Genomic DNA, 25,779 nt, shown 5'->3' with positions numbered 1-25,779 from the left:
GACATTGACCGAGCAATGCCAAATCTTTGTTCAATTGCTAAAGATGATAAAGATGAGACCATTGCTAAACAAATTGAAGATTCGTATGAACAAGTAGACGAAGAGAAATTCTATTTTTACAAAAAATCTATTTGACGCTCTCAATTCTATTGGAAAGAATACCAAATAAATAGATAAGAGAGCCGATCGAAGAGTGATTACAACCTCCTTAGTAAGCCATCAATTGAGGAAGGCTCATCAAATGAGACAAACTTGTGTTGATTTTAACATAAACCGTAAAACTTTGGATAGAGCACTTGCACAAAGACAAAGACTTGACGATCCACTTCAACAAGATACATGGGCATTTGGTGGGAGGCTTCCACGTGTTGATAGAAAGTTGACTGAAAATGTGAAGGAAGAGATTCAACAATTTTGGCACTCTAATTCTAGAGTGTCACCCAATGTAAAGGACGTTTTGAAATTAAGAATCGGCAACCGAAACCGCACACCGCATCCCAAACATTTCTTGGAATCAAGCCAAACAATGTTGTACAAATTTTTTTGTGAATTACATCCAACTTTGCAAATATCACAAACGGCCTTTGAATCTTTGAAACCATTTTATTGTGTTCCTCTTAAGATTCGCAATACCTGTTGTTGCAAGTACCATGTGGAATTTTCAATGTACCATGAACTTTTATGTCATATTCGTTCTACGATGCATACTAATGAGATGTTGCAGGAGTGTGGTGCAATGCTATTTCCAAGATCATCAAGAGACTTGCAAGATCTATTTTTATGCCCTAGAGATGATGGCTTCTATTTGTTTCATTTTCAGACGCTAACATCAGATGCACCTAATATTCTCTCCACAGTGGAGCATGGTGTTCTCTAGCAGTAGCATCTTTGATGCTTTTGACAGTAGTATGAGTCAGGTTAGTAAATTTCTATTTTGATGCTTCCCACAGGGCTTTGCAACTTCACATTGTGAGTGTGCCCTTGTTACAAATGAATTGTACTTTAATTGACATAGATGGTCTATGATGGCTTTTTTGTAAGACTATATGGTTTTATTACATATATTGTACTTTAATCGACATATAACAATATCCAAGTGGTGGTTGGCATGAGCTTGATAATGGTAAGTTGTATGCATCTTGAAGTTGAATATGATATGTTGTATACATCTTGAAGTTGAACTTTGATTAGACTTTGTCAACATTTGATGAATCATAAATGTCATTTCATTATTAATCTTGTGAGTGTGAGGTGTAGGAATAATAACTAATTGAGAACATCAATTCAAATCCATAATATAGAGGATACTAATTTATTTATTGTAGTTTAGTGCAGAACTTATTTATTTTTTCTAATAATGAAATAGGTACAACTGTATTGAGATAAAATGAATCTTTTCTCTCATATGAAGATGTCACATTGGCAAATTGGTCTATATTATAATACACAAGACGTAAGTAAAATCAAAACGGTCTCGTCAAATCCTTCCAAATTCTATGTTAACTTGTGACTCATTACTGTATGCTGGGAGACGGAAGAGTGTGTGGCTTCAGGGTACAGTTTTGGACTTGAAACATATTGCATAAATCTTAAGGCTTCAACTTGATTATCATTAAAGGTTTCTGATTGTTTACAAAATATCCTTTCATATCCCTTCATGGATGTCACATGCGTAGGGTATGACCCCGAGCGTTCGATCGAGTGGGGGGGCAAAATAGGAGCATGCGTAGGGTAATAATGCCTAACTGGACATGTCGGAGCTGATGGTTTGTCATCCCGATGAGTAGAAGGAGAAATCGGCCATGCGACAACATTCCATTGAGTGAGACTGACGATTTTTTCGCCAACTAAAAAATTGCTGCCCTAATAAAACCATAGAGCAACTTGAAAAACTGAGATAGTCTTTCGTAGGGACCCCTCTCGTGGCCCCGTAGGTTCAAACAAATCATTCGCAAGTGCCACAAAGTCCGAGTTAGGGCCCGTCAAAGTTTGACAATTTTGAGCACTTAGGGCGCTCAAGGGACGACGCCGGTAGGGTATGACCCCGAGCGTTCGATCGAGTGGGAGGGACAAATTGGAGCATGCATAGGGTAATAATTCCTAATTGGACATGTCGGAGCCGACGGTTCATCATCACGACGAGCAGAACGAGAAATCGACCATGCGACAACATTCCATTGAGTGAGATTGATGATTTTTTTGCCAACCGAAAAATTGCTGCCCTAATAAAATCGTAGGGCAACTTGAAAAACAGAGATATGCTTTCATAGGGACCCCTCTCGTGGCCCTGTAGGTTCAAACAGATCGTTCGCAGGTGTCACAAATTCTGAGTTAGGGCCCATCAAAGTTTGACAATTTTGAGCACTTAGGGCGCTCAAGGGACGACGTCGGTAGGGTATGACCCCGAGCGTTCAATCGATTGGGGGGGAAAATAGGAGCATGCGTAGGGTAATAATGCCTAACTAGACATGTTGGAGCCGACGGTTCATCATCGCGATGAGTAGAATGAGAAATCGGCTACGCGACAACATTCCATTGAGTGAGACTAACGATTTTTTCGCCAACCAAAAAATTGCTGCCCTAATAAAACCATAGGGCAACTTGAAAAACCGAGATAGGCTTTCGTAGGGACCCCTCTCATGGCCCCGTAGGTTCAAACATATCATTCGCAGGTGCCACAGATTCTGAGTTAGGGCCCATCAAAGTTTGACAATTTTGAGCACTTAGGGCACTCAAGGGACGACGCCGGTAGGGTATGACCCCGAGCGTTCGATCAAGTGGGGGGGGCAAAATAGGAGCATGCGTAGGGTAATAATGCCTAACTGGACTTGTCAGAGCCGACGGTTTGTCATCGCGACGAGCAGAACGAGAAATCGGCCACACGACAACATTCCATTGAGTGAGACTGACGATTTTTTCGCCAACTGAAAAATTGCTGCCCTAATAAAATCGTAGGGCAACTTGAAAAACCGAGATAGGCTTTCGTAGGGACCCCTCTCGTGGCCCCGTAGGTTCAAACAGATCATTCGTAGGTGCCACAGATTCCGAGTTAGGGCCTGTCAAAGTTTGACAATTTTGAGCACTTAGGGCGCTCAAGGGATGACACCGGTAGGGTATGACCTCGAGCGTTCGATCGAGTGGGGGGGAGAAATAAGGGCATGCGTAGGGTAATAATGCCTAACTGGACATGTCGGAGCCGACGGTTCGTCATCGCGACGAACAGAACGAGAAATTGGCCACGCGACAACATTCCATTGAGTGAGATTGACGATTTTTTCGCCAACCGAAAAATTGCTACCCTAATAAAACTCCGAGCGTTCGACCGAGGTGGGGGGAAAAATAGGACCATGCATAGGGTAATAATGAATTGTATCAAGTATTGTTCATTAAATGAATTGTATTGTATTGTTCATTAAATGAATTGTATTGTTCATGAAATGTATTGTTCATTGAATGAATTGTATTGTATTGTTGATTAAATGAATTGTATTGTTCATAAATTGTATTGTTCATTAAATGAATTGTATTGTATTGTTCATTAAATGAATTATATTGTTCATTATAAAAACAACACTTACGATGAAATGAATTGTATTGTTCATTAAATAGCCATTATTAACCATTGTTAATTATTGGAATGAAGATTAAAGATTTCCATGATAACACCACGCATAGATGAGCAACAATTTATATGATTGAATATCAAATTTTGTATATATGGGTGGGTGCAAGAAGTTGGGTCCCAATTCCGCAGAAGTCTGCGAGCAAAAAAATTTGCCGCTAGAAACGAGTGCATGTTTTTTAAGAAACGGGCACCCGTTTAGCTTCGGAGCCCCGAACCATAAAAATAAAACGGGTGCACATTTTGAAAAATGGGCGCTCATTTAGGATCGGAACGCCGTAGAGAAACGGGTGCACGATTTTTAGAAACAGGCACACGTTTCTAAAAACGGGCACCCGTTTCTAAAAACAGGCACACGTTTCTTAAAGTACTATAAATTTCAAAACGGGTGCCCATTTTTTGAATTTTAAATAACGGGCACCCGTTTCATAAAAGATGGAGCGAGAAACACACCTATGCCTCGGTTTTGGCTTCGGATTAGGCTTGGTGGGACTAAGCCTATGCTTGGACCTCCAAAAAAATGGCTAAGGCACTGGAATACCAAATTTCTGCCTTGCCATAATTTTTTGAAGGTCTTCCAAATCGTATTTTTTGATGAAACAAAAACCCATTAGAGTTCTCACTTTCCTAATTTCAAAAATGTAAATTTCATAGTGATATGATTATTTTTACTATTTTTGCATTATTTATTAATCAAAAGTGGTACCTAAATGTAAAATAGTGAGGTTTAGTAAAACTTTAATAACTTTTTTGTTTTTAGGTTTTTTTAGAAAATAAATAATATGACATCAATCTAAATACAATTCTTTTGAAGGTTAAAAAAAATAATATTAAAAAATATGAATTTTTCATCAAATTATGGTGGTCGTACACCAGATGTTTTGAAAATGTACTTTATAGTCAATTAAAAATTAATTAAAAAATATATATTCAATAAAAAAATAAGAAAAAATATTCTCATCAATATTTGGTGTATTAGGTATCTTTTCCCAAAAGGATTTGCAAAGATTATTTTATTTACGTCAAAATATGGTGGTCATACACATGTGTGGTATGGTCCTGAAACAGGCATTTTGAAAAAGTGGTTTTTAAATATGCCTACTAAAAAGCAATTTCTACCATGTGAGTATTGAAATAAATTACATATTTGAAAATTAGACTCCGAGCACTACATTTTCTATTACTAAAGTTTTTTCAGATTCAAACTCTAAGTGCCTCAAATTTTGACATCAATCGACAAAAAAATTGAAAAATAGGGAAAACACTTCCACTTTTTGCCCAAAAGTGGGACTCAACTTCTTGCACCCACCCATATAAAAATGTCAAATGATTACAAATGTATGTCCATACACAAATATGGCATAAATGCCAACTGAAACAAAATGTATGTCTAAATACGTGAATGTATGTCCATATACAAAATATGCATGCCAACTAGACATGTAAGCATCCCAAAACTATCTATAACATCCTAAGCTGCTGATGGATCATCAAAATTGATCCTCTTCGCCGCACTGCTCGGCTCTGAAGGATCCTGCACAAGAAAAACAAACCACAATAAATATTAGTTATATTATATAATTCACATTCAAAAAGTTAACATAAAAATGAACTATAATTGAACTATTCATGTTTACCTCATCTGAACGTTTTCTCTTCCGTTTTGCAGGACTCTTGATGTATGTCTTCAGTAGAGGAGGTATGTTTTGAATATTTTCATAAACAACCTACATATGTTCAGAAACATGACATTGATACAAGTTAGCATATAATTGTCACTGATAATAACAAATTATATCTACTAATCAAAAAATAAAATAAACACACATCTACTCGAGGCATCTCTTCTTCTTCTTCAGGTATACTGGGTGTAGTCATCAAGGATGTGAAGCCAAGGATTCTCTGTATATATACACAACAAGTATATGAAACTATCAATCTATGTCTAGACATGTATAATCACTATACGTTATTTAAACTATTCATTCAATCATATTTGCATTCAATTACCTTTTCCTTGTCTCCAACTGCACTACCAGATCCTAAATCACACTGCTCCGCACTCATGTTGCTTGTGCCCTACAAGAGTAAAATAAGATATACATGCAAGTTACTACATAATCTAATTAATACCAATATAAATGATGAGCATGTATTGTACAATAAAATACAAACAACTAGGTGCAATAATATATGTATCGTCAAGCTATCAAGGCCAAATGAAATGGCCGACAAGGTGCCCTCCTGAATCTGTCTCAACTCATCCTCGGTCATCAACTGTTAAAGAGACCATGTAAATAAAAATTAGTACTTAATATTATCTAATTTATAAATATTTAATTAAAATATAACATGAACTGTGAAAATACAAATCTTACCACTACATCATCAATGTATGATGACGGTGCCTCCTCGCCTCTAGCATGTGAGGACTCCCCAGGGTATCCTCCAGTCTGTGTAATAACATTTGGTGCATCATGCATCTCATGCACCTCATAATCTGCACTGTCCACAGGATGATCGATGGGTTGTCCTACTAGGACCAAGCATACATGCCCACACATGACACAACTATGGGGCACACATATGTGTGGAGCTGAGGATGATGTGTCAATGCCACCAGATGCACCGCTACCATCAACAGTAGGCTAAGCTACTGACGCGGCCTGAGAAACCAAAAGGCTACTCAAAGAGTGAATAGCCGATATGGTTCGTGAAGCCGCTTCACGAATGATATCAGGATGCTGCACTACAGGTGGGGGATCAACAGGAGGAGGGGGGACATACGGGCCCTGGACTACTCTGACTACCCTAGGTCTATTTTGGGGCATACCTAAACCTACACCCTGGAAAGGTTGGATGTCAAAGTAGTTCACATGTTTGTGTAAAACAAACTCAGAATAGAATTTTTTTATAAAATAGAAGGGGATATCAAGATTGTTGTTGGGTGGTTTGTCGAAAACCATCCACCAACGATCCCAAAAGTTTTTCACAATCCCATCATTTGTGCACCATTTAATAGAAAGTTTTGTTTTTTTGGGATCTATGGGCTGACCAGTACGGGGATTGACAAACGATGAGGTGATTTTGGCTTTGGATATCTCAAGATCCTTGATATCCTTATACGACAAGCCCTCTGCATATTTTTCCCTCATAGAATCTCACCACAAAAGGGCGGCATCGTGCTCCTCAGTCATGGTTTCGATACTTTTTATGATCAACGTGAGAGGATCAAACATTGGGTTTAGATGAGGGATCCTACGATATACTTCTACAATCCCCCTCAATTCATTCAAATTTTGTGCAATCAAATCCTGAATTGAGGGGGGGTTTGGCAAATGAGGGTTTGGCTGTTGCAGTTGTTGTTCGTCAGTGTTTTCATTGTTATCCCCCATTTTTAACCTAATTGAATGTAAACAATTAAATTTAGTTAACAAACTTAAACAATTAGGTATTTGATTTAAAAAAACCTAGTTTCCATAAAAAAAACCATATTTTCAATGCAAAATCAAATAAACATTAACAAAAAATACAAAAAATGAATGAAAATGATTCAAAATGATAAAATTCTTACCTCTGAATCTATCTTTTAGCAATTTTTTGTCAAAAAACCAGATATCAGATGGAGCGGATATCAGATTGTGATGAAATCGCGTGACCTGTGAGTTAAAAATGACTCACGGGCTGCCACTGTCAAAATATAAAAGTCTCAGAAAATCAGATATCCAATTTTTATACTTAAATTATTTTTAAATAACATATATAATATAATAATATATTATTATATTATATAATACGTATTGTATTATATTATATATATTATAATATATAATATAATATAATATGTATTGTATTGTATTATACTATATAATATAATATAATACGTATTGTATTGTATTGTATTATATAATATAATATAATATAATATAATATAATATTATATTATATAATATAATATTATATTATATAATATAATATAATATTATAATATAATATAATATCATATAATATAATATAATATTATAATAATATATATAATATAATATAATATAATATTACATTATTATGTTATATATAATATTACATTATTATATTATATTATATATAATATTACATTATTATATTATATATATTATTATATAATATATATTATATAATATAATAATAGATTATATATTATATAATATGTAACATATAATATATTTTTTAAATTAAAATTACAAATAAAAATCGGATATCCGATTTGCATAGGTAATTACCAGGCCAAGGTGTACTGACACCCAGGCCAAGCAAAAAGTCAACACAGATTTTCACGTTTTTAGGCGAGTGAAGAAGGCTATTTTTTTCACATCGCCACTTTTTGGCCCCCCTTGATCCTACACTAACCCACTACACAACCCCTGGTAGTGTCTTCTGTTCTTGCATCTGCACCTAGTGTGGACAAAGGAAAGACACCTGCACTATTGATGTCTGTAACCCTCCCTCCCTTTGATCTTATGATCATTGTAGATATCCCTCGTTTTGCCTGGTATAGTAAGGGTAAGTGTTCACCTCGAGCTCATCCTTCACCTATAACTCCTGCATCACATTCTTTGATGGTACCTCCTATTCCTCTGAATGCTCCTAAAGAAAAATGTGGAATGTTGTCTATGACTACACCTGTAGAGCTTATTTTAGCAATACCTCCTGCCTCATCAATTGGGCCTTCTCCTTTGCCAAAAATAGCTCAAAAGGCCTTTCTTATGGAGAAGGATGATATTGATCCTTCTTGGATATCTACACCTGGTCCCAATTTATGCCAAAACCATCTTGTGCACAAGTATAAGCATCGTTGGTATTCAATGGGTCAAGGACCTGAGATCACCTTGAAGGATGAGGGCGACTCATCAATTTTTTCTTTTGCTCCTGCTTTTTCTATGCCTACTCCTTCTCTCATTTCTCATGCTACATTTGCACCTGATCCATCTTCCATGATTCTACCTACTACTCCAAGGACCATTGATGAGCCTCATCCCAAAAGGGTACTAGTTTTCATTTCTCCCTTCTTGGAGCCACCCCTCATCACTTCCTTGCTTGACATCCCTCCATTTTTCCAACCCATTAATATCTTATATACATAGGTTGTATTCAGTGCAATATTGTTTGGTTCACTTTCCTTGCAACTCTATCTTTATCATAGCTTTATTGAGGCACTTAAACCCATTATGGTTGATAGGAGGCCTTCACCTCCATAGAAACCTAAGCAAAAGTTTGAGCATGACCCGTTCTTGAGTTTCTTTGTTGGAAGCTAACTCTAGTGACTTCTTTATATGCACTTCTTTGTTTGTTGTAGTGCTTTCTTCCTTATCTACCTCTATTTGTGATGTTGAGGAGGTTCCTCCTTCTCCAGAGTTTGTCTTTGTCTCTCTTTCAGAGGTTGGTGGTGTGGCTCATGTTTTGGCACCCAAGGATGAGTCACCTACCTCTTCTATTTAGAAGCATTTATTTGACTCTTTAGAGGATATCCCAAAACTATCTATGATCTTTATACAGTCATTAAACCTCACCTATTAGGAGCCTTTTGATGTGAATGTATAAGTTGCATCGTCCTTAGCTCTTTCTATTAGTGAGGTGCCTAGTGTCACCTTAATAGTTGTCCCTCTTCAGGCTCATCCTCCTTCTCCATATGATCAAAATTGGGAGGAGGATGAATTGATGATGGAGATCTTTGTAATGTCCCCTTTTCCACTCTAGTTTGTTTTGGGGATTGTTGGCCAATCTCGAGATCCATTGGTTAGTCAGAGGCAAAATTTGGGTTTCCTATTTTTCTAGGAGGATGTTTTGGCAATTTTGGTGGCTTGCATGTTAGAATTTTACAGTTTTGATTCTGGATTCATTTTGGGCTTTTAGAAAGTTTCACAATGACGGTACATGCGTAGCAATTAGTGGAGTTTGGTATATTTAATATTTTTAGTAAGTGGGGGTGAGGACAACTTATTTTTCTGGGTTTTCAGAGAGCTACGTGATGGTGTGACATGCAACTAAATCTGATGACTTTTCTAGACTTATTGTTTTTAGTAAGTCGTGACAACTACTCAAAATATGGTTAAAATCACTTTGGAGACACTTACTATTTTTAGCAATATGCTATTTATAGTAAGTACTATTTTTGGCAGGTTTCAATGGTCCAGTTCAGAGGCTATTTCTAACAATGCAGTTGTTAGTAGTTTTAGCCTTTAGTTCACTATGGTAGTTGTTTAGCACATAGGAAAAGTATTTTTAATAAGTTTTAATGCCCCTTGGCCTAGGTGTGTGACTTATGTACTTTTGGTTATGACTTAAGGGGACGACTTGAGGTGATAAATTATTATTTTAAGTCATAAGGTCTGGGCACCTAAGTTATATTTTCACTTAATGCATTTTATATTATTTTTGGACCTGCTTAAGTGGTACGCCCCTCCTTATGTGCTCATGAAATGTTTTATAAAGTGAAATATCAGTTAAGGCATGATGGACGCCTTAGGAAGAAATAAGTTAATTTTTTAGATATATTTCACTTATTCATCTTGGACACCCCATTATATTTTATTGACATTTTCATAAAGTATAGTTTCTACCTTATTAAGGTCAACTTGGGAAGAAAGGGAAAATGAAATATAAATTTTAAATTAATGCAAAATGATCCTACATTTGAGTTTGGCATCCATTTGGGGGGAATGTGAATATGAATTTGGAGGCACCAAGGTTATAAATAAGAGTGTTGGGCTCTTGTTTTGGTATCCATGAATATTTTGTAACTAAGTGATGCAGAATTTGTGCTAGACTTGTGTTTCAAAGTTGAGAGCTTCCTAGCCTTGTGATAGTTTCATGCTTGAGAGATAGCACCTAGCTGATTGGAGAGACTATTTCTCATTTAGAGGGATAGATTGAGCTAATTGAAGATGGATTTCGTTGATGCATTTTCAGTTTTTTAAATTTTGAAGTCTTTTTCATGTTGTTGGTTGGTCCATGGTTGTAGCAGTTAATCATTCATATCTCACTGCCTGATCGTTTGATTGTTCTAGGTAATGGCTTGTTGGATTTCCCTTTGCTAGGCGCCACTCCTTGCTGATTTTCAAATTTTATAGCGAAGGACCAGGTTTTTAATGTCCATCGCCCCTCTTCAAGTAGGTCGTACCATGCTGTAGTGACACTGGGAAGTGTGCATTAAAGTTTAAGGGTTGTTTGGCTTAGTTCGTTGATTGGTACTTGGGCATCCATATCTTAGCTCTCCCTTGCTACTAATTTGGAGCCATTCAGAGTTGGTTTGATGGATATATGGACTTCACATTGCCACTGGTATGATTTTTGGTGATGATGATATGCTATATCAGATTTGGTAAATTGTTCATTTTGGCTTGTGTTTTTTTAGTTTTTTGTTTGTAGCTTCTTGGAGGACCTTCTTATATATTTATTAGAGATTTGAGCTTTATTCTACTAACAATATCTTACAAATTTGTGCATTGTAAGGCTATATTTAGTAGTACTGAAACAATCCATTTTTATTCTGCATTTTACTTTATTGTATTGCTCACTGCATAAGTGGAAGAGGCTAGCCTAACTGCCTATCTCTTTTCATATTGTGTTCCTCTCCTCCCACTGAATAAGTGGTTGAGTGATTGTTATTTCTAGTCCTCCCGCTAGATAAGTGGTTGAGTGACAGTTTTGTTATTTCTAGTCCTCCCACTAAAAAGTGGTTGAGTGACAGTTTTGTTATTTCTAGTCCTCCCACTGAAAAGTGGTTGAGTGATTGTCATTTACTTAATTCAGTCCTTTTTGGTTTGTAATTTTCCTCACTGAAGGTGGAAGTGGCTGGTTATACTGCCAAGTAGTTGTTTAATTTTTAGTATTTCATTATCCTACTGAAAAGTGGAAGTGGTTGGTCTAACTGCCAACATGTAATACTCTTAGTATTTCATCTTTGCTAACACTAATGGGTGAAATTGTTGTGTTTAAAAATTGAAAAAAAACTAAGGGGGATATTTCAATATTCTAGGAAAATACCCTTCTTATCTTGTAGACTAGGGTGTGCATGTTTGTGTTTTCCCATGCTTATTTTTATATGTTTTGTGTCCCCATTAAGGACCCAAGTTACTTTGTAGGTACTTGGAAATAGGGAATATCTCTTGTGACCTTCCTCTATTTGTAAATCATCCTTCTACTATATGTCAGATCTTGATTTTTGACATTTGGGGCTGATGCAAAGCGTTGGGGGCATTTAGGCCTTCTTCCATGTTGACCTAAATTTTTATTTTATCTTTGTATTCATGTGCCTTCTTCAGATCCAAAAAACTTGGGACCATGATGAGTAACTCATATGCAACCATATGTATAATTTAATCTTATGGCTTTGAGTTCTTCTGACATTGAAATATTGGATCCACTTGTCTCTTTGTCTTTTTGTTGATGTTGTAGCTATCATGTGTCATATACTGGAAAGTGGCATTTCACGGAAACATCTTGTTATGTTGAAGTGACACAACATCTCTTCTCCTTTGAATGACATGCATGTAGTGCATGCCATTCTAAGGGGGGGCTATCACATCTTTTCATTTATACATATTTGCATTAGCATCGTATTTCTATTTATCTATTATATTTTTGACTTCGTTGAGGCCAAACCACTATCTCAATTGATCTTTATTATCTCTTCACCTTTGTGGGGCCCAAACCACTATCTAATTTCATTAATTGGCCTATCGTATGGCTATCTAGCATAACATAACTTGTTACACATAGCAACACTATCTTTTTATCTTAGTGATCACTATCTCCCTATATTTGTGTCTGATCACATCATCCTTGTATCAAATTTTTTGCTTTTTTGCTTGACATGTTTGTCTACAGCTGACATGCTTGTGATGAAACAACCTAGCAACATCTCATGGAGGTTTAGGTCTCTTCCCTTAGGGAAACTCCATATGGAAAAAGGATTCTACTTCCCTTTTGTATCTCAATAAAATCTATTCAACTTTTATCTCTCTATACTTTAGCTCACAACTCTTGATAATGAAATAATTTGAATTTACACACCAATTGCTAATTTATCTGAGACTTTTCATAGGAGTGACAAACTTGAAGATTGCTTTGCTAAAGTGGGATTAAAATGCAACATCATAAATTGCATCCTATGCAATTCCATGATACAAAAGAACCTCTACTTTATGCCAATTGGAGAACCCCTTTAGCTTTCACTTGCTCACCCACTTGGCTTTCCTTGTTAGCCTCACTTTCGTCCTTTTTTCTGACCTTGTTGATTGTCTAGCTCACGAAAACCTATGCATCACGCTAGCATCCCATGATTATGAAATCTAAAGATGGTAGTTGGAGCATTACGCCTATATTTTTCTATAATTGTAATTCTTCTTGTAGCACACATCAACATTGAGATACCTCCTGGTGTCCTTTTTCTTGCCTTTTGGCTTCACTTTTGGTCATCTAATCACTTGAATTGTTCTCCAGTCACTATATTTCTCCTCCTATAGCTTGTTCACCTCTGGTTCTACATACTTTGCATCCAGGATTCCATTTTATGGTTATGCTACACTTCATCTGTCATCACCATTGTCACAACTTTATGTACTCAAGACTTTTCGCCTCTTCTCCATTAACATAACATTTGATTCTCTTTTATCATTTTTTGTTATTGTGGTTTTATCTATAATCTATCTTAGATGTCCATGGAGGTGGGAATACCAAAATGGGGGTCTAACTGTGGTAGACCTCTAAAACACAACCCCAACATTTTTCTCTCTCCATCTTGTGTCTAGGTTATTGAAGAAGAACTATCTTTGGTGGAGGCTTCATTTGTGGACCCATTGTAATCTTCTTCTTCCTTTTCCTTGTCTTTTCATTTCTTCTTTGTAGTTATTTTAGTTTTATTATTCATTACTTACACTTAAAACATATTAAAAACCCATACTTGTCATTTTACATTTTTTAGTATGAAACTTTATAGTCTATATGTACAAGATGTCAACACGTTCTGCTATCATCCACTATCTGCACACACATCCTTGGGCAGAGAGTTAGCAAAGATCACCAAAGGATCTTTGTGATTTATACTCTCAAATTTGGTAATTAAAATGATGTTATCTATTGAAACTTGACAACTATCATGCTTTGTGCATATCTTGAGTGCAGAGGTAGATTGAGTGAGTCTTCGAGAGGTTACAAAAGGCCTCTCAGAGTGGTTTGATTTTTCCCCCTTTATAGGTTGATCAAAATGGTATACAAATGCCATGTAAATATAAATATGCACACGTGAATTGTCAAATTGAATATAAACCAATACTATCTTAAATAAAATTTAATGTGGATCATACTTGTAGAAAGACTGTCAAATGATTGAAAGTACACATAGTGAGTTGGCAGAGAATGGTATGAAAGATATGCAAGGGACAAAAAATATAGTTGATGTAATGTAAAGGATAGAGTTGGCGTAGTCAGAATATGACATGGTGACTCCATGTTGAAAAGTTGAATTTGGCGGCAAAAGGCATGCACATATGAATAAAAAGATAAAATGCTTGTACATGTGTGGAGGGATTAATGACTGCATGTAGTATGAGGTTTTGTGTGGTTATGTGTACCTGCAAAAAAAAAATTATTGTATTTGAAAATTATAGTTGTGCATGCTTACTAATAGTCTGATCCTAAATGTGATGCAATGTGTCAAGTCCCAACTGTATGTCATGGAGTGAAACTTAAGAAAAGAAAAATAACATAAAGAGAAATGTGTGCAGTGTGTGCATGTGATTTGAGTTGACATTTTATTTAGATGTAATGATTGTGGGTGAACTAGACCGTTCATTTGTAGTCATTGGGTGATCCTCTTCTCCTATTGGTGATTATAGAATGGTTGCATCAGACGAGTCAGATGAAGTGGAATGTGGTGGAGAAGTGGATTGAGATGGTGGTGTGAATTGTGGGTGTAGATTGAGTAAAAATAATATTTATTTAGAGGCTTCTTATACAAATTTACCCTATGTCCATTGACCATGATTTTAAAATAGATTGGGTCGATAGTGGTAGATTGAACAACTCATTGGTAAAAACTTGTTGAATTTCATATGGCCCTAGCGAACATTTTTGAATTTTTCCCTTGTGGTCCTTATACTTTGAATCATATAACAATTCCCAATACCCCTCTTTAAACTCTTTGGTTTTGATATATTGATGATGCCATTTTCTCTTCTATTTTTTGATAGTCTTAGTATGTTGCATTGATTTTATTCACATTCATCAAGTGCATTCAATTGATATAATCTATCCTTTTGAGCTTGGCCAAGATTCATATCTAACTCCACTATTGTCCATAATATTTTATACTCAAACTCAATTGGGAGGATTGCTTTATTCTCATAGACAAGCTCATAGGGTGTGAACCCTGTTGTTGTCTTCCATGTTGTTCTATATGCCAAAACTACTTTAAGTAGTTTGGAAACCAACTTTTTTGTATTTTATTGGATATTATTAGTTAGAATTCCTTCCAATTCTCTCTTAGTAACTTATACCTAACCATTTGATTATGGATGATAGGGGGTGAATGTCTTATGTTTGAATTCAAATTCTTTGACCAATTGTGCTTTCTAATTAGAAATAAATTGTGGACCTTGATTAGTTATCATTTAATGACGAATACCATACCCAACAAATATCTCATTATATATAAATTGGGCAACTTTGGTATCCCTAGCAATATTCAAGGCCTTGACTTCCACCCATTTGGTTAGGCAATAAATGAAGACTAGGATGCAAACTTTTGTATCAAATGTAGGTTCAATTGGTCCGACCAAATATATCCCCCACTTATCAAATGGTTTAAATGCTAGCCAGGGATAACTTTAAGAAACCACCCCCCAGGCAACTGTGTAAAATCCTGGCGAATCAGACATTATTTTTCAGGGGGAAATTTTAATATTGATGGCGAAATATTTTTCAAAATAGGGAAAAAAATTATTTTATATTGGCGATTTTTTTCTAGGGTACGAAAATTCCATAAATTTCTGGTGAATAATACCTTGTTCTATGGGGAAAATATATATTGTAGAAGGCGAATAATTTTTGTTAAAAAGAACAAATATATAATTGTATGGGAGAAAAAATTTACTTCGAAGGAAAAATTATTTAAATGTATTGGCGATTTTTATCCACCTCTTGAAAATTATTTAATTTGTTTTGGCGAATATTTTGTAATTTATGAAAAAATATATAATTTATTGGCGATTTCATGAATTCATTGCCATTAATAGACAAGGCACATCACATCACATCAGTACATCACATTGAGTCCGGACTCTGCACGATGTATCAATAAGCGTGGCCTCTTTGACATGTGAAGGGTGACACATACCTAAAATTGATCAATGATTTTAAACCGTTCGATGATCGTAGATCAATGGCTGAATTTTTATTTCGGCCCAATTTTCTAAAGAGAACATAGCTCACCTAAAAGTGCCCGTAATAGAATTGGATTCAATAGACATGTATCAAATGTCATGAATCACGATCGATAATTTCGGTCATTTAATATATATCTATTCACTAACTGCAATCCACTCTGTCCCCACGACTTCCAATGTGGTACTTGCCAACTTGGCACTGGTTTATAGCTGTTTCCAATTTCACACACTAGTGCATTTATGGGAAAGATTTGCAGAGATATGAAAGATTTAAAAAAATTTAAAGAAATTAATACGGTTAGAGAAGTAATTATTACAGTCAAGAGCTTCAACTATTTATATACGATCTCTGCTTCTTTCATCTTCAATTAGCCTTTGCCATTTGGTAGATAAATCATCGGAGCTCGCGGTATTTAAATTCTTCCTATGGTTTAGGTTTATAGGCTCAGGTTGTTTAATTTGTTAATCTGATTTCTCAAGATGGACACTCCCATCCGCTTGAGAAGCATTTTTGTAGAGGACCAGAGGGCCTTTTTGGGCTCCATTAGAGACCCAACCCTCCAATCAGTCTGCAAGGAGGTTGGGTCATTCACCAATGAGGCTGTGCGGATGGTGTTGGGCAGAGAGTTTCTACGAAATGAAAATAGATACCGTGTTAACACAGACATTACATCCCAGTTTTTTGGCATCTCTTCTGGACCTCAAAGGAGACAAGGTGGATATGCTGATGCTGTTGAGGAAGGTTTTTAAGGAAGACTTCCTTGGAGACGATATTACTGTTGTCATCCTTGCATAAGTAGGGGTGGGGATCCCTTGGGTGACTGAATTATCCAAGCTTCTCCTCCTTGACCAAACAATGCCAGTGGCCAGGCAACTGTTTCTCCTGAACCTGAATGCAGAGCACTTGACATGTGACAGGAAATGGGTGCGGATTGGCAGGGACTTCCTACAAAAATGGTTTCTCCTGGACGACTTTCCAAACTACATGTGGCTTGAAGAATTCTCTCAGCTTATGTCGTCTGAAGAATTCTACATGGAAGGAGGGCCAGATTCTTAGGGCAAAGTTGTAAACCATCCACTACCTGTGCCCTAGCCCCGACCCACTAGTAGTTTTTTTTTGCCTATGTCCTCAAAACCTCACAGGCTCAGTGGTTCACTCATTTTGGCTTTTAAGTTTTTGAGGGACTCAAGTCTCAGATGTAAAAATTATAAATTTCCAAAGCATAAATATTAATGATAATTTTTCAAATTCCAGTTTGTTTCAGTTTGCCTCTTAGAGTCTTATGGATATAAAAATGCTTTCTATAATTCTATTTCATTTTTATTAATGAAATTTTTTCAAATGCTTTTTGTCTATGAGTTACATTATTTCAATATTTTGTTAAACAATGAAAATAAATTTAATACTGTGATCTTTTTTATGTAGTGCTTCTTCCTCTATATTTAATATATATTAAACAAAATTCAGTTCATTCCATTAATTATTTGTACATTGATTATGGTTGATTATAATTTTATAAATATATATAAAAAAGAAGTTTATCTCATGAAAAACAAGTGAATTAAAACTAAAAGTCCAACTTACTTGTTGTTGAATTTTTGAACTAGTGCATGCGTGGGTTGGTACTGGGTACATGCTATGATTTATGGTTAAGATTTTGTCATAATGAAGAAATTTGAGACATTTATGAAGGGTAGATGGGATCGCTTTCATGGAAGATAACCAAGGGCAAGGATGTCCCAACTTCACACAAATTTGATCTGAAGTAGGATTTAGGAATGATAGCAAAAATGACATCTAAACACTTAGTACCAATCTTAATGGGAAGAGTAATGACAAGAGAAACCATCTAAGATCTTAACCACTAAATCAAATTTATCATATCAATATGTTACTTCATGCAATTGTAAAGTATAAAGATATTCTTAACTTATTACATTCACCATACATGTTGGATCAATCATCAATGAGAACCCCTTGTGAGAGTATGTCTTTGATCTTTGTAGGTGATATATAGACTTATAATGGGCCATCAGGTGTTTCAAATTTCAATATTCTCACTAGGAATCTAGGGTCAAAGGTAATGCATATTGCATAGGTCCTTAGGAGGTGCAGGTTTATCAATAAGATTCACCACATTATTTATCAATAAAATTATATTAAATTAAAATTTATCTTAAACTAAATTTATGTTGAACTTTTATATATATTTTTAGTCTTTATTTATTTATTAATTTAAATTAAATTAAAATTTATATCACACTAAATTTATGTTGAACTTTTATATATATTTTTAAACTATTTTTTAAAATTATATATCGTAAACATATTTTTAAAGAATTTTGTTAAACTTTAAATTAATATTTTAGATTTAATATTGAATGTTTTCTTTTTTATATTAAACTTTTACCTTTCAAATTGTATATCAAAATTTACATTTTTATTTAGTTATTTTTTTTATTATAGAAACTAAGTTTCATGTTCTATACTATTTTTGAATTTCATATTTTTACAAATAATATTAACATTGTATTTAATACTAATCTCAAATTATTGCACATCTTTAAATGTCTCTTATTATGGGACCCACGACATCTGACAACAGGTACCATCGTTCATTGGATGAGCAAAGATCAACGACTTAGGGTGGATTTCGGCTCGAATGTGGGAAGTGAACACATTTGTGAGAACTTCGCCCTTAATTGAATGTTTTAAATTTAAATAAATATAATTAAGTCTATAAAGCTCTTTTTCGGGTGGAAGTTTAAAATGATTAAACAAAACTTAAAAAAGAGTCTCAAAAAGTGACACGAGTATGGTGACGTGCCCAAAAAATGGCAGAAGTCGTGGGAGCCACAACATTTGACAACATGTACCATCATTCATTGGATGAGCAAAGATCAACGGCTTAGGGTGGATTTCGGCCCGAATGTGGGAAGTGAACACATTTGTGAGAACTTCGCCCGAAATTGAACGTTTTAAATTTAATTTAATATAACTAAGTCTATAAAGCTCTTTTTCGGGTGGAAGTTTAAAATGATTAAACAAACTTAAAAAACAGTCTCGACTCCCGAAAAGTGCCTCGAGTGTGGTGACGTGCCCAAAAAATGGCAGAAGTCATGGGACCCATGACATCTGACAATAGGTACCATCGTCTGTTGGATGAGAAAAGATCAATGGCTTTGGGTGGATTTTGGCCCGAATGTGGGAAGTGAACACATTTGTGAGAACTTCGCCCAGAATTGAACATTTTAAATTTAATTAAATATAATTATTTCTATAAAGCTCCTTTTTGGGCAGAAGTTTAAAATGATTAAACCGACTTAAAAAACAGCCCCGAAAAGTGACTAGAGTGTGGTGACGTTCCTGAAAAATGGTAGAAGTCATGGGACCCACGACATCTGACAACAGGTACCATCATCCGTTGGATGAGCAAAGATCAACGACTTAGGGTGGATTTCAGCCCGAATGTGGGAAGTGAACAGATTTGTGAGAACTTCGCTCAAAATTGAACGTTTTACATTTAATGTCCTCAGAATTTAGACTGAAGTATTGAATGTTTTGTCCTTCGGCGGCGAATAGATATTAATAATATTTAATAAAATTACAACATGACTCTAGATATTTTTCCCTAAGTATTACTTTTGTACTTTTCAGAGTTTTCAAAATAAGTGACATATAAATCATAATCGTATTTCATTTCATGGAAAAATTAGTAAATCGAGGGAGATTCTAAAACAACCACTAGATTGAGGAATGCAAGTTACAATAGAGAATGTTTGTGCCAATCTAGTGAAATAGAAATTTCGGGTAAAATCTAGAACACATCCCGCCTTTTTTAATTTTTTTAATCTTGTGGTCCAATTTGAGGGTTATAATTTTTAGGTTTGTATCTAGCATTATTTTGAATTATTAACAATAACAGTGATGTGGAAAACGGGAAGCAGTAGTTCAACATGAAGCCAAGTGAAAAAAAATGTACCTAACCGAACTGGTTAAAACACCAGGTTTCACTGATGAATACCATGATATTTAAGACCCTTCCATCCATGGTGAAAAGCGTATCATAGATATTAGATATGCATTATCTAATAAGGTGGCAGATCCATCCAGGGCAAAATTTACTGTTTTCAACACAATGTTAAAACTCAGAACAAATAAAATCGCATCGTGGGATGCTGGAGTGGGAAGCATGGTGTTACCTGAAGTACTCCCTTGCCCTGATTTTGTCATGCTCTGCACCGAAAATTGTGATGAAGATAAAAAAGCAATTGTCAATAAAAATACAAAAGAGGAAATTCTATCCATAAACGTGGGAGAATTTGCTCGTTTGTTGAACCTAGGGTTTGAAGAACAAAACTCAAACGTCCAAATTGACCTAAGAAAGCTGGCAGAGAATTATGAGAGTCTTGATCCAAGACACAGAGATTCATTTATCAAATCTCTAATAAATCGTGGTACTCAGTTGGATCAGAATCATAGCCCTCTTATGATTCTAACATTTTTATTCCATGTGTTGGGGATACTATTTCCTTGCTGTTGTTTTGCTTGGGATTGGAAAATGATAGGGAAGTGGGTGCAAGCCTTCTTGAAATGATTTTTAGGATCCATTGTGTAGGTCAGCCAGTAAGATATAATTTTATTGAGCACATTGTTCAATCCATGTAAAAACAATTACTAATGATAAAAAAGGTTCCTGTAAGACATTTAGGTTCTCATCCTACTTGTGCTATCTCCTTCTATCCAAGTATCGTGCAATATTCGAGACCAACAATCTTCAAATTGTGAACTATAAGATTGATGAGAAGACTCAGAACAGAATAGAGTGTGCAATATATGAATGGACATCAAAGATAAGGATGCATGATAACAGTAAGAACTACAACCATTTTGTAGACTTCTTTTTGGCACCAATGTATAATGAAATTACAAGCACTCCAATGCCTAGATTGCCCGTGTCTTGTAGAGATTGCATTCAACTCGGAAGTCAAATACAATTGGCTGACTGGTTCTTCATGGAAGAATTCACCGTGTTAAGGTTTTACGGATCAGCAGTAAAACCATATAGACTTCCAATACATGTGACAGAGAGGGTATTTGCATTGGAATATGCATGACAATTGGATAGCACAGATAGGCACTTCCATGGTTATCAAAAGAATAGCATATTTCCTTCCTTGCCTTTCTCATGTGGAGGGTTCACATTTGAGAGAAAAACATTCAATGTGGCACATGATTTTTTGACAGTTTTTAGCTTTGGTGATGAGGGTCTCTGGCAGTATGATCCAATCAGTTTAGTTCAAGAAAGGCTTAAGAAAAATGGGAACTCTTTAGCGTTGTGTCAACATGAAAGTAAACCTTTGCTAGAAAATCTTAGAAATATGGACTCCTGGGATGAGGTAAAAAAAGAGATGGAGAAAATTGCCATTGAGAATAACATTTCAACAGTTGAAATGTCATTAGAAATTATGGCATTGCACACACAGAGAAAAACAGAGGAGGGCATCCAAAATAAGAGGTCCTACAATTTCTACCAAAAATCTGCTAATCCATCTAACAAATCTATTCCCAAAACAATTCTGCAAGAATGTAAAGACAATTATTGGACTCGGACCAAAATAAATGATTTTTGGACTATCAGGAAGAATCTCAGTGAACCAAAGACCAGTGCAGAATTTGAGTCCATCGACGAGGATGAAGAGTTTAGTGAATTGTGGAATATGGAGCATCCCACAACAACACATTACAAGAGTGATGATGATGATGAGTATGAGGTTGAGCCCACTCCAACAACTACTATAGTCCCTAAAATATTAGGTGGAGTCAATGAGTCCATGAAAGAAAAATATAGCAAAGGGGAAAACATTGTGGAAAAAATGGGTTTTAAAGGTGGTGGTCTAGGTCCCAGAGGAGAAGGCATTTGGTATCCACTTGAGGTACAACTTTCATCAGATTCAAAATCAAAAGATCCTGTTAAACCAGTCATTGGACTTGATTCTTCAAATTCATCACAGAAAGGTACTAGTGATTACCCTCAGGGTCCACCTACATTTGTTTCAGGTTCAAATCCACAACCACCACCACATCATGGTATTCCCATTGGTGGTGAATCAAGTGCCATTTCCAGTGGTGGGGAATCTGGGGATAGTATTCCTATTATTGTTCAGTCAAGTGTCACTGTGATTGGTGGGGTTGGCATGGGTACTACTACTGATACTAGTTGTCTTGGTGTTGGACAAGGGATACAACAAAATATCTCTCGCAAGAGGCCACTAGTGGTAGATACTCAATCTCATACTATTGAGAATCCTATATCAAGTGCCATTGACACTACAAATCAATCATTTGCAGCTTTAGATCACACACCTCAAAAGATTATGAAAACTACACATGAAAGTGTCAGTGGGACAGGATCAGGAAAGGTTGTTGGTAATCCTAGTAATGCATTAGTTAAAATCACAGGCACAAGTGGAACTGGAGCCTTTGTTATTCCTATGTCACCTTTCAAAAATTCAATTGCTTCAGGAAGGCTAGATTTTTAATTTCGTGATTACTAAGAAAAATTTGAACACACAACAAATGCAAATAAAGAAAAAAAGAGAGCATTTCATAGGGTTGCCCTGATTGAAGTTTTAGACGAACAACCTGCAAGGAACAAGGCATTTCCAACATATGACCCACACAAAGATATGATGGAGTTCATGGTTGTTATGCCCCCAACTAAAGATAAAAATCCACCACATAGTCAGATAGATCCCTCTGAATTTCAAGTTAGCACCCTCCAAATGGATTTTTCCAAAGTACATAATGTGGACAAAATTAGTGTGTCAAAAAGGACTAATGAAGTGGTCTACACTTCACTGCTAAAGACGGAGAGAGAAAAAAATAAACTGGAGAAACAAATAGAAAAGTTATAGGCAGACCTGGCAAACAAAAAAAATCAAAGAGGAAAGCAACGGATAACAAGTGCAATGATTTATAGAAAAGGATAAAAAATTCAGGCTCTACAGTAGAAATTTCAGAGCAGGAGAAGATGGATTCAAAATTGAAGGATATGAGAGAAAAACTGGCTAAAAGCAGTAAAAAAATTGATGAGGAAAGAGCCAGTTTTCAAAAATTATTCAAAGGTTATGAGTCTGCTGCTGCCGAAACAAGAAAAACACAGGACCTATTGGATCATGAGAAGGAAAAAGAAAAACATTTGCAAGAGGAAGTAGAGGAAGAAAGAAAGAAATGTGCACAAATGAAAGAAGACCTGCACAATGCAAATGAAAAAATTAAAACTTTGGAGGATAGATTGAAAGATAATATGAAAAATAGAAAGAATTATATACAAGAAAACATTTGGCAGCAAATAATGCAGAGGAGTGACAAGTTGTGTGAATGGTTTGAATTGAATGAAAGTCTGAGAGTAATTTATATGAAAATCAAAGGGCACTTTGAGAAGAGCATACATGTTTATTCAAAAGAGGATATGGTAAAACAAATTCTGCAAGTAGTCTACAATACCAGTGACAACTACTTGGCATCCAAGGGAATTAAGAGTTGCATTGATGCCACAATTAATACATCATCTATCATTCAAAAATGCCAAAAACTAAGGGAAACATCAGAAGTTATGGATAAATGTGGCAAAAAGATATTGAAGCTACAAGAAAAGAAAACTAATTTGATTAAACTTGGTTTGCCTAAGACCGTTGACCCATCAAATAAATTCATTGGAAAAGAAGCTTACAAAAAAAGCATGGAGATAAAAATGAAGTCTGATTTAGACTTGCTTCCTAAGGACACAACTCCCCAAAGCTTTTTGGAATTCATCCAACCATTTACAACTCTGAATTTGATATTGGGTGAAACAATGATGTCAAGTCACTCTTCTAAATATGGAATGTTGACAAAGTTGCAGTTGACTTTCCATAGTTTACAAAATATTGACCTTCCATTAGACGAAGAGTGGAGCACCCTACAAAAACTAGCACAAAAATCTTAAGAATCATAGTATGTATTGCACAGTTTTCTTCTTTTACTCTTAATTTCAAGGTTTTATGTTTTTATCTGTTTGGAATTTGGCATCAATTGAAATAAATTCGTTTTATGAATAGGAAAAACCAACACTCGCTATTGCTAAATTGCTAATCTAGCCTATGAATCTATGATGCATAGTGCAAAACTTTAGCCTGTAAATTTGTATTCTCAAATTCTCCCGAGCTTTAACATTTCTGCATTTCTCTATTTATGATTACTAGGTTTTGGGCACTGCTATTATCTATATTTAATTTGTCATGGCATGAATTAATATTTAATTTTGAACTCTATTTTTTGAACAGGAGACATTAGACATGTAGTAGTTATTAAATTGCTAATTCAGCTTGTGATGGCCATGTAAATTTGTGCTGAGTTTGTGATTTTGATGTTGAGTCTTCACATGTTGCAATTCGACCTGAAGCTGTTGTTGCTCCCTTGTTTCTATAAAAGGGAATTCAAGGTCATTTGTAAAGGGTTCTAAAACTTTGTATTGACTTTTGCATGGAGAATCACACAGATTGGTGTATTACTATTGAATGAATTGTATCATATGACTATATTTTGAAAGAATTAATGAAAATCTAAGTTCTCAAACATGTCTAAATAAACAATAAACATCTCTGTGTCAATAAACACATTATGGTCTTTTATTATGCTATTTTAAATTTGGAAATAGAAAGTTGAAAAATACAATTACAAGTCAATATTAAATTCTAATTGTAAAAAGTAATATGCTTTTGTAATATGAATGATGAGATACATTAATAAGATTAATAAATACCAATCTCTTACAGTTTCCATTCATCCTCATAAAATTCAGAGCTTTCTTGATTCTTGTCTGTGGTTTCTTCACTCTAAGTCTGCATACCTTCGTTGAACTACATCTCAATGCTACTAGTAGGTCCAGTACATGAGTCAATAGTTCCACTGGCACTTTGGTTTGAAGTGTTGCCCAAACCTCTTCTTTCATATTTGGACCTCCAGGTTTGCAGTGCCCTATCGTAAGGAAAAGTGTGGACATCATACCTAGATGTATAGAGCCTCAAGCAATTTTCCAAATTTTTGTCTAGTTTGTTTCTTAGCTTGATTTTAGGAACCCCAAAGCACTAAAAACTCTCTCATATTCCAGTGAACCCAATATCATGGTAAGACATAAATCAGCAAGCTTCAAATGTTCTGGTATTGAATCACACAACGCTGCATTCTCAGCTATATATTTCCAAAGCCTTGTTACTGATCCCTCTTTGCGGGGGTTCTCCATTTTGCCATATTGTTCTCTCATAGTGTATGCAAAATGAGATGATTTCTCTCGAAGACAAGTTTTGTCTAATATTCCATTTATAGTTACTCCATTCAATTCTCTGGATATGCAAAATTGTTTTATCAAAGTCAGTAGCTTACTTCGAAAATCAGTTGCACTGTTGAGGCTCCAATAATGAGGAAACACAATAGACACGGCTTCGAGTAGGTTGTCAAGAGAGAATCTACTTCTAATTTGTGAGGAAAGATCATACACAATTTTCTTCACAAAAGTAGTTACAGTCTCAACAATCTTGTCAAAATCTTCCCTTGTAACTCTTGCTAGTTGCTTCCTGGGGCACTTTCCTAGTTCCTCAGGGTCGATCGTGGTATAGAAGTGCATTGGTATCTCAACTCCCTGTACATTGGCACATACCTCCCCGTTTGCACTGATTTGTAAAAAGTTATCA

Source organism: Cryptomeria japonica, chromosome 8 (assembly GCF_030272615.1).
Source record: "Cryptomeria japonica chromosome 8, Sugi_1.0, whole genome shotgun sequence".
In the NCBI taxonomy this organism is placed as follows: Eukaryota; Viridiplantae; Streptophyta; class Pinopsida; order Cupressales; family Cupressaceae; genus Cryptomeria; species Cryptomeria japonica.
This window is presented reverse-complemented; position numbering follows the sequence as displayed.